This window comes from Centroberyx affinis, unplaced genomic scaffold (assembly GCF_046629955.1).
Source record: "Centroberyx affinis isolate AG114_WGS23_722 - 3 ecotype Tasmania unplaced genomic scaffold, CSIRO-AGI_Caff_v1 ptg006735l_1, whole genome shotgun sequence".
Lineage (NCBI taxonomy): Eukaryota > Metazoa > Chordata > Actinopteri > Beryciformes > Berycidae > Centroberyx > Centroberyx affinis.
Genome location: NW_027283416.1, coordinates 1 through 11,988, shown reverse-complemented (window position 1 = coordinate 11,988; position 11,988 = coordinate 1).

Genomic DNA, 11,988 nt, shown 5'->3' with positions numbered 1-11,988 from the left:
TTAAAACATGGTCATATATTTTTTTAAGCACTGTATATACCCATTTATAAGTCTTGTAAAGGGTAAATGATAAACCTTCTGTAGCTTAGTCGTGGATGAAACAAATTGGAATCGATTCTGGTGCAGTGATGCCATTTCATTACGAACCACAAGATGGCAGTAAATGCACAGTGAAATTCAAAAAAGCCTGCTGTCCATATGATGATGCAAACTTTACTGCATCCTCCAGGTTTCATGAGATTTAAGGCTGCTTTGATTCACGAGCCCCTGCCATAGAGGTTAAAATCTAAATGGGATTCTATATGTGTCTTCTGAAGCTTTGCAGTGGATAGAATTAGCTTTATTGAGTCAGAGCCAAGTCAAGTTTTGACCCTCACAATTCATATAGAAAGAGAAAAAAAAATCTGCAGTCAAGACATCCTTTTTATTCTGACTTGATAAACTGAACGCTTTATATAAGGCTAGACAGTATGTGACAGCTTAAAGCAATATTCCACTTCGTTTTAACATGGGGGTTATTCGGCACTTGACCGCCATGAAAACCAGAATTTAAACTAATCACCGAGATCGGATGCAGCGGGACGAGTTTGTAGCGTTCAGATTTTTACTTCCCATTCATTTGAATGAGGTCACGAAAATAGCCTGAAAACTGACATTCAACATGTTTGTGAACAGATTCAACAACATATCCTACTGTGATTTTCAGTTGACTGTTGGTCCAACATTTTAGAACATAATTTATGGCTTTTTTTATTGATAGAAGAGGACATAGCAGAGGAATACCATTTAGGAGAGATAGTTCCTGTTTGGGAGACCAGATCTACTTTTATTTTTAAATACTAATTTTTGTGTAAACCAAGAATAGAAATGCAAAATGACAATGGAGCCAGGATGCTTTATTGTCTTAAAAGAGGGATCTGTTGTTGAATAGGTTCACCAATGTGTTAAATGCACGTTTTCAAGCTATTTTCATGGCCTCATTCAAATGAATTGGAAGTAAAAATCAGAACGCTACAAACTCGTCCCGCTGCATCCGATCTTGGTGATTAGTTTATATTATGGTTTTCATGACGGTCAAGTGCCAAATAACCCTCACGTTAAAACTAAGTGGAAAATTACTTTAAAGCTGCATTCACTAAGATTGGAATGCAGACCCTGTAGAATAAATCATGATACATATTACATCAAAAATGGACGTAGTTTTCCAGTCTGGCAGACTCTCTGAACTGTGGTTGGCTTTGTATTTACTCCTACTTGGAATGTAAATAAGGCAACAACGAAAGGAGTCGGGGCTCCAGCGGGCTCCACTTCCTTTCGTTACTGGAACTTCCAGCAAATCATCTGTCATTAAACTCAACATGGTGGGTCATGGTCATGACGAGTTGAGTTGGGAGAATATTGTTTTGTTCTCTTGGGTGAGCATCAGGCATTTAATTGCATGTGTCAGTTCCCTAATTCCCACGTACAATCAGTTTTCTTTAACAAATACCTTTACACACTTGAATGAACAAAAATGGAAATAAAAATTAGGCTTGAACTTTGTGAACAAAATGGAAGCAGGTTAGTTTTGAAATAATTAGTGATGACTCAGGTAGGCTTATAAAAATCTTGAGCCTTTTCTTTAAACAGTTGTTTAGAGAAGAATGCAAAACTACCATTTCCAGTTGTCATGTGGAGATAATAAGAAACTACCTGTAAAATAAATACATTTCTGAAAAATATAACAACTTAAAATCAGCCAATCTAGCCAATTTTTATTTTTCTTTAAACTGAGCAAATGTATTCATCAGTGCAGGAAAAATGAAATTGCTATAATATGGCTACTCTGAAACAGCGTTATATTTTTATAAATCCATAACACATCATGCAGGTTTACATTAATTCAATTTCAATTCAAGGTGCTTTATTGGCATGAAATACAAAAGTACATATTGCCAAAGCAAAGTCAATAAATTCAATTAACAGTAATCAAACTTAAATGTACAATTGATATGTTAACAAATATACAACAATTAACAATCGATCAATTTCTCTAAATATGTGACAGTGTCAGTGTGTTTCCTGTCTGAGACAGTGACAGGCTGAGACATATTTGGCTGCAGCAGTGGCAAACTCCTTTTCCTCTCCTAGAAGGTATTGGAGTTTTTCATTTGATGGGAGGTTTTCAAAATCTGTGTATATTGATTTGAATTTGGGGAGGTGGAGATCTCTGATTCCTGCATAGTTTGCACAGTGTAAGAGGAAGTGCAGCTCCGTCTCCACCTCTGCCTGTGAGCAGAATGAACACAGCCGCTCCTCTCTGGGTTGCCAGGTCTGCCGGTGTCGGCCTGTTTCTACAGCCAGGCTGTGTTCACTGAGTCTGTATCTTGTCAAGGATTTTCTCAGTTTTTTCTCAGTCACGATGGTCAGGTAATCTGCCATCGTGTACTGTCTGTTTAGGGCCAAATAAGTTTCCAGTTTGCTTTTGGATTGTGTCAGTTCTCTCTAATATGTTTCATATTTTTCTTTTTGTTTTGTTATAATTTGGTTGGGCCAGATGGACTGAGGTCTGTCCTGAGGTCTGTCCTGCGGCGGAGCAGTGAGCTCCAGGACCAGCTGGCAGAGGGGACCCTTCTTACTGCTCAGCTCCTGGCATTTCAGGGCCTTGTAGTGGTAGGAGTGGGGGTTGCTGTTTTTTAAGTGGTTGTAAAATTTGATGGCTCGTTTTTGAATATTAATTATTAATGGGTATTGGCCTAATTCTACCCTGCATGCAGAGTTCGGGGCATTTCTTTGTACCCCCAGTATGGACTTGCAGAACTCTACATGCAGGGTCTCAATTGAATGCTTCTCCCAGATTTGAAAAAACATTATCTGACTACTGTTACATCATAAAGGAAGATACTATGCCTCATGCCATGACACATGGCAAAATAAATTACTAACCTGCTAAATTCTTCAGATCTCTAGCGTAAACAAAGACATCATGCTGCTTGTCTAAATGGCCTGCCACTATGTTGCCACATGCATTCATAGAATTACACAAACCATAACTATATTCACTCTGATTATATTTGTAAAACTACTACTGGAAGTAGTGCCAAAGTGGCCTCTTCTCTTTTCCACAAAGTTGAAAGGCGTTGGCCTGCCTTCAGCCATGACCTCACGAAAGGCTTTGGGTTGAAATGTTGAAATGTTCCAGTGGAGGTCCACTGCTGTCCAAAAACAGAAGTACACTCAAACTTTGTTCCCTTAAACGGTTGTGTCTTGCTGTCAATGTCATTAAGCACAGAGAACCCCCTCGTTCACATTCCACAAAGTTGGGTTGGAAGGTTTTGTCAGCAATAGCAAGTCTTCTCAGTGTGGATCCTTTTTTCCCCCTTTTCCCTGTAATTTGCAGTCCCTGTACTCCTCTATGGCCTCCCTCAATGGCTCCCCGAGCAGCTTGGCAAGTTTATGGACCTCTCACTCGCCAAACAGAATCACTCATGATCAGCCGACCCGTTGTTTTTGTCTAATGGTTTTAGTAACTGTATAAGGTCCACATTGGGTAGGCGTCTGACTAGATCATCAACAACAGTCTGGTGGAACTGCAGTTTGTTTATTTTCTCTTTTCCATCCACAAGTTGCACTCTATGAAATGTGCCTGTTACAATGTGGTCCATGGCTGCCTGGAATGATTTGCTCCCTGTTTCTTTCATTGCTTGTAACACATCGATAGTCTGTGTGATGTCACAGCGTAACTGGGTCAAAGTTGTATCCCTTTTGTATAATTTTAGAGAAAATCTTTGGAGCTCACATACAAGGTCTTTCATACACACAAGATCAGCAACAAAATCTTTGCTTACAAGCTGATTATGAAGGTCATTGAACTGACACTTGTCTGCATCTGTGCACATTGGCTCCTTGCTTGCTTCTTTGAGCTGTTTTGTGAGAGCAGGCAGATCTTGCCACACCGGCACTGCTTGGATAGTTTTTTTTCACTCTTGGCAACCCAAAGTAGAGTGAAAACTTTGCCTATTTGCAGCAGTCTCATATCCAGTGCCAGTGCAGCTTCTTTCAGAAGTTTGTACATTTGGTGGATTGGTGGTAAATTGCGTATAACTTCGCGATAAACATTTCAAAATAATTTGTCCTTGTTACTGTTTTAAGTAAGTCATGGATGGCAAGTTCGAGACTAAAGGGAAATCTGTTTTCGGAAGTGTAACAAGCCCAGACACCTTTCCAGTCAGAACAGAAGCCCCATCTATTGTGATACTTCTTAAATGTTTGTGCAACTACTCATCATCCAACCTAGTACTGCGCAGGCTTCCTCTCATACAGGTATAGACTGATGCATGTCATGTTTCAGCTCAACTAAGTCCAAAAATATATTTTCCATGTCACCATTGCCACTGATGTTGCACTTGATGTAGATGATGTAACTGATCCCATACATTGTGCTTTCATCTATTGACATGCTTATGACGGAGTTTGCCATTTTGAGATTAGATATCGTTGTCATGTAATGTCATTTGCTATTTGCTGTCAAACGTATGTACATTTCCCCCATTTTGCTCTTGCAGTGCTACAAGGGGACTAATTTTCATGAAAGCCATGTGTTCTTTTGCAATACAGTAGGCAGTTCTGAAAGATGATTCGGTTTCCTCAGACTGATGTGCACTGACCTCAATAATAATATTAGGTAGTGCATCTCTGTTATTCTCTCTGGCAATTGCCTGTGCCTGTGTGCAATACTGTATCTGTATCTGCATGTTTTGTTTCGCATAGCTTTTGCATTGTCACCTCTCACAAGTCCTTTACCCCATTCACTAGATAGATGGACCCCTCTCTCTGCTCCAAGGAGAAGTTTTGCTTCTTCACATATAAAACATCCAACATGCATCCATCCTTAAAGGAATAATTCACCCAAAAAAGAAAATTCTGTCATCATCTACTCACCCTCATGCCACATGAAACACTGATGAAGTTTGTCCATATAACACACAGGGAGGTTGCCAGCACAACTCCATAGCAGCCTTCTCCAAAACAACTGAAGTCAGTGGGGACCAGTTCTTTAGAGTTCCAAAAAGTATATTTACACCATAATTTAGTGCAAATCTTAACTACAGCTGACTGATTTGCAACACATAATGGTGTGTAGGTCTTTCTATTCACAGTGTGATTGTTTGGCTGTTTTTGTTTTGGAACTCTAAAGAACAGGTCCCCATTGACTTCAATTGTTTTGGCTGCTACAAAGTTGTGCTGGCAACCTCCCTGTGTGTTATATGGACCAACAAATTTCACCTGTGTTTCATTTGGCATGAGGGTGAGTAGATGATGACAGAATTTTCATTTTTGGGTGAACTATTCCTTTAAGGAATATCCAGGGATGCCACTCTGGCCACTCATTGCACTGCCTGGCTGGTGGTCCATATATTTGGAATGTCAGTATCATCTATTTCCCTGTTAAGAACAGATGGAACAGACTCTTGTTGGCCATCGATGACATCATGGCTTGAGACAGAGTACGAGGTAGTCACACCATACAACTTTAGCTACAGTACTTTAGCTAGGAAGCCCACTTTTTTGTTGATCTCCCCTCAATGTGTATCTGTGCTGCCTGGAATGTATATGTTGTATTTTTGACAAGGTGTAAGTAATTAATTACATTTACTCCAGTTACTGCAATTGAGTAGCTTTTATGTATACTTGTGTACTTTTTTGAGTCATTCATTTTAATTTTATTCAAGTATGTTTTTGCTGAAGTATTGTACTTAGCTACATTTTAAATCACATCCATTGCAGAGTATGGAAGGCTCTCCAACATCAGAAGCTGGATTAATTGACCAATTGTGGGTTTTCTGGCTTTATTTTGTTTTTGCACTTTATTTTGTAATTTCTAATTTTTCCAATTAAAATAATCTAGTTTGTCCTCTTATTGTTTTAGAAAAATTGCATGGAAAAGGTCACATGTAAGACAATTTACCACCTCCAATCTGATACCTGTTTAAAGGGAAACTAATTATGATAATTACCAGGATCTTCAGGCTCTCACTCTTGAATTTGTATATGCTTGGTTCTTCTATTGTAATTTATTTTCTGTTTGGGCAGATGGGAGTTGCTGTTTTCTGCAGCTTTAGCAACTCTCCCTCTTCAGCAACTCAACCTCGCCACATGGAGAGATGCTGAACACATCCAGAGACAAACACTTTGTGGTGGCTCCTGCTGCTAGATGGATAGCAATTAAAATTTCAGAATAAAATAACTGGCTAATATCAGAGATTACCTGTCCATCACAGGACTGGACATTGCCACTTGCTCACAAACCTGACAGTGTTTTCTCAGAGCTCCGGGCCAGCACACATTGATTTTTAGTGGCCTGCTTGGCCAGTGATCAGAAAATACAGTATATTTTGTCGGTTAAGAAATTATAAGACAGAATGACTATGAAACACCTTCCTCTTTGCAATCAAGTCTGAAGAATGCCAATAACTCAGTTTACACTAACATAGTGTTTAAGGTGGCTCCATACAGACAGGACTATTATGTAAAAACAGAAAACATAGTTAGTTAGCTAGCTAGATTTAAGTAAAGTTGCTTAACCCGCAGTCCACAGGCTAGATATGAAGGAAAAAAATTCTGTACCAAAGGGAAAGACACGGGAAGAAGAGCTGAGGGAGAGGGACTGCGAATAAGAAAAGAAGAGACAGAGAAAGTTTCAGCCTCAGTGGCCACAGTGATGACCATGGTTAGGGCATGGTGTGTCAAAAGACCCGTTATTTAATAAAATATGCAGACAATTTCCTGCATATGCAGATAATGAGTAGACTTACTGTGGGGTAAACTGAAAGTTTACCCCACAGTAAAACTCACATAAAGATTTTTGCCTCAGCTGTAACAAATCTTTTATGATAATTTACATTTTGAAGTGATTCCCTTTTTGAACCTGACTCATCAATCATGCATATAAGCCTGATTTATATGTCACTTTTCAGTGAAATGTAGCCTAATAAAGTCATAAATAAAAAATAAAAAAACATAGCAGTATTCCACTTAGTTTTAACTTGAGGGTTATTCGGCACTTGACCACCATGAAAACCAGAATATAAACTAGTTTGTAGCGTTCAGATTTTTACTTATGAGACCACGAAAATAGCTTGAAAACTTACATTTAACACGTTTGTGAACAGATTCAACAACAGATCCTGCTTTTAAGACAACAAAGCAATCTTGGGTCTATCGCCATTTTACATTTCTATTCTTGCTTTACACTAAAATTAGTATTTAAAAATAAACGTAGCCTAGATCCGGTCTCCCAAACAGGAACCTCTCCTATCTCTCCTAAATGGTTTTGTCAAAATTATCTTCTAAAACTTTGGCCCCACAGTCAGCTGAAAATCACAGTAGTGGGATATATTGTTAAATGTGTTCACAACGTAAACTGGATTTTCTGGCTATTTTCGTGGCCTCATTCAAATAAATAGGCAGTAAAAATCTGAACGCAATGATTATTTTATATTCTGGTTTTCATGGCGGTCAAGTGGCATATTGCTTTAAGCGGCTGAAGGTGGATAGATGCAATGAGGTGATGATGAGGACCTCCAGACAGGATCAGTCATGTACCACCACTGTTCAAATGCTAAATAGGCTTTCCTGCAATTTGCACCACTCTGCTGCACATTCATCTACAAGGTGTGACGTCACCAGGTATTGGTTGGTAATTGGCCGTAGGACTGACAAAAAAATAAATAAATAAAAATATGTTCTGTCGGACTGCAAATGGGAACTGCACAGGCTACAAATTGCACTTGAATTGCACAGGTATTCACAGGCCCGAAAATTGAGCTTTCCGCCCAGTGACAGGTTTTGGCCCACTCCAAAACGTAACAGCAGTGCCATTAGGCTACTTATGTAATTTTTTGGGATGCCTATTCTTCAATCTATGGATACAAATGTTCCTCAGCAAAGATCATATAATTATGTTTTAGAAGATGTATTTCACTTCACCACATGGCTGTGCCATAACTCCACCTCTGTAACTCAAATTCTGTAGCCACTGGACTTTTTTTTTTTTTTTACAGCTTGTCCTGAATGTACCACATAAGGCAACCAACACTTATATTATTTTTTTTTTGCATTTTCTACCGTTTTGTTGGCTACCTTTAAAGTTTGTAGATCATCTAACACAAATAGGAAGATCCTAGAATGAGTTTAAGACTTTAAAAATCTAAGATGCTTCCTGAAACTGGAAAAACTTCCTGAAACATCCTTTTCCCCCCTCTACAGCTGTTGCTTTCCCGCGTACTTCAAACAGTGTAGGGTGCGTTTGTTTTATATGAACTTAAATCAATTGCAGGAAGGCGTACGTACGTTTAGTTTCATTGAACTGTCCCATATTTGGCTTAACCACCTACACCGTGAAGTCCAATATCACTAGATAGGCTATGCTGTAAATGCTGTCATTTCTGTAATTTCTATTCAGCATGACATGACTGACTGCAGTGCAGGCACATTGCGACCACCGCTGTAACTCAGGGAGACCCAGGCTAAATAAACGATCGCTTCAGCGTGGACTGAGTGACAGTACTCACCGGCCAATCAAAAGCCTTCTTGAGTGTAAACAGAGCGTGCTGTACCAATGACCATACCAGCCTTGTCATTATTGGATGCTATTGGTTGGATTAAACAAGAAGCGCTGACAAACTCATGGCGCGGGTCTGTCAAAAAAATATCAGGCCATAATGATCCAACCCAACATGATCCAACTAACGCGTTAGCAACTGGTTGTGATGATCTGATAGCGCTCGTTTATTAGCCGGGTGGAAATTGTTACGCTGCTGGAGAAAAACTATTTTTTGTCACATTCCGTCCGTTTGCGGAAACCCAATTTGCGTGACAATCCATAAATTGGATTAAGTAAAGCCACCTGTGAATGGTAGCTAGTTTAGCAAAGTTGCTAGCTAAGGGGACTGTTGGGAGTGTGGACCAGAAATAGTGTCTATGCTGTGAATTGCAGCGATGTATTAACTATCTACCCAACCAAGTCTAGGGACCAGTGGTGATCTTGTAGCCTAGATAACACTGTATGTGTTGTCGTTCACTATTTTAGTTTAATAGCTACGTATTTTGCTAAGCTAACTTGGCTGATAGCTGTCAGCTAAGGTCGTCAACGGCACAAGTCGTGCAACGCAGTCCAGGTTGGGACAGTCCTCACCAGCATGGATAGTTATCATCAGCGATTTGAGTCCACTGCTGGACGAGAGGGTAAACTTCAGAAGAAGAAGGGTTCCTCTTCTCAACACACTTCATGCTACGATGAAGGAGACCGTAAACCCAAGTTTGTAAGTACGACTAACTTTAGTATATGAGTTAACGTTACATGGATATGACCGTTGGTCGCTAGAGGGGCAGGGAAAATGAGTTTCTTTCTTTCTTTCTTTCTTTCTTTCTTTCTTACAAACATAAAAACCACAACATAACACACACACAAGAATCCTAACTTTGATTTTATGACAATGCATAACTGTATAGCTGTGACTCCACCTTGAACCGTATATGAATATTGAATTATACTACTATTATATTACTATTTGAATTATACTAATATTGAATAATACTGTTTTACAATAGTTTATTCAACTTCATACCTTATGAAACAGGTAAAACACAGATAGCCCTCTGAAAATCTCAGCAGAGACAGATATGTAGCCTACGTGTTAAGTTCATGTAGTGTACTTGGCAGATCAGTCTTGGCAGACTGCTACTGAGAAAACGCCCTAAAACATTATTTTCCATAAAGAGCAAAACCACTGCATTTTAGTCCTCTCTATGTGGTCAGTGACCTTGACTGTTTGTTGACCTGTTTGCTGAGAGGAAATCAAAAGGTTAAAATTAGCACAGGGTTTAGTCTTCTTTACACTAATCCCTGTGCTTCCTACTACTACATCAACTGCTATTGTGTCTGCCCTATATTGGTCTGCTGTCTTCTCCTCTGTGAGGCATGGGAAGATGTTGTTTGAAATTTGGACACCCCCCTTGTGGTAGTTTATTCCTTGAGTGTCACAAAACAAATGTACAGTGTTTCTCATAGAGACAAAGCTAGACATTCAGATTTGATATCACAATATCTCTTAGTAACTGCAGTGGGTCAGTTACAACTAGATTGAGCTAGCAAAGCAGTTTTTTGCGTAACAGATTCATTTTCACAAGACGTTGGTGAATGATGAGTGGTTATACTGATTATTAAACTACTGTAGATGACAGAGGGCCATGACACTAATGGAGAATGCAATATTTGTGTACCAAGGTAAAAAAAAATCTAAAGTAATTACCATTTCATTTATCGTTATTTAAGTATATTGTGATATGGATTTCAGGTCACATTGCCCAGCCCTAATGTCTACAGCAACTTTTTGTTTGCCACATGTTACATCACACCTACTGCTACATATTAGTCTTTTCAATAATTCCACTCCCTACACATGCGAGCCACTCAAACCACGTTTTCTGCTAACAAAAAAGTTGCACTGATCGAATACCAACGCAGACATAAATCGAAAACCCTTGACAGTGTTTTAGGGGCACTTTATTGACATTTGAGCTGCATGTGGGAGCTGAGGTGACACAACCTCAGTACCAAAATGCTGACATTGAAATAGGCTGAGAAGGTCAACAGCAGGTGTCCACTTTTGAATGTGATTTATGTAGGCCAAACTTTGTGCAAATTAAGTGCCTCAGTTAAGATACTGCTCATTATATCCTAAATATGGAGACATTGTTTGGTCTCTGTGTTGGAGCTGAAAGTTGTATTTTTATCGTTATTGTGATATGGTGATATGAATTTCTGCAATAAACACATCGCAAAGGGCTGCAGTAACTGGAAGAGAGTGTAATACTGTCGCTGTAACTTAATAAAGTGACAACAACTAAATCAGTGTTAATATTATTTGCTGTTACAGCAACAGTATTACACTCTATTCAATATGACTGAATGACAGTCGGCTGGCAGTGTATTGACCAGAGCAACTGGTAAAGCAAAGCATTATGGGAAGGGCTAAAATCCTTCTTAACAGCTTTTTGGATTTTATCTAAGACAAGGAGAAGATGGTGGGTGGGACGACAAAGCATCTTTTGTGCTTTAGGTTTTGGCCTTTAGGCCTATTATTTTCACAAATAAGGTTTGCAGTTTGCACTAATGCTGGAAATTTATTTCATTACACAGCAAACAATATTCATTGTTGGGGTCCATACTTCCAGCACATGCAATCAGAGACACATTGAAATAGTATGCCTTAATCTTTGTATTTATCACATTTCATATCGCCATCGCAATATCCAACAAGTTTATCGCACATTGCATATTTTCTCCATGTCGTGCAGCCCCAGTCTTTGTATTTTCCTATAGTGCATGGCATGCTCATCAAAATGTCTTTGTAACTGTTTAAGATGGAGCAATGAACCAAAAAACAACATCCTCAGTGGGGCTCTGGGATGAAAAGGAATCTCTGACCTTGACCTTGGCTTAGAAGTTGGTGGGCATATGGGGTGTTGCATTTTGACTGCTTAATGGAGTTGAAGATGCGAATTGTGAAGACTCCGTGTGCTCAGAGAGCACAGTAACTTGTAACTACACAGCTGTCATCTCTATACTAACATGACGCTGAAGGTTTACATTCTGCAAAAAACATGAATGTGTTCTATAATTCTATGTCAATGTGCTTGACACGCCTACCAAATCAGCGCTGACACCCACTACGCAAGTTTGTTGTACTATCACCATAGTAAATGCATCTACGGGTCATTGTAGTGTTTGGTGCCGCTCGAAACACGGAAGCGACAGCAACCTTGAGTATCGCGTGCTAATCTCTGAGACTCCCGGGGTTCTCTGTTGTGTAATATGGTGGCTATCTGTAAAATTAAAATCCCTATGAGTCTGTCAGCTGGAGAATCTGCCTCAAAAACTCTATTACTGCCTTTATAAAGTGCAAATTGTTATAACCACCACAAATGGACAGAGCTGTAAAGAAA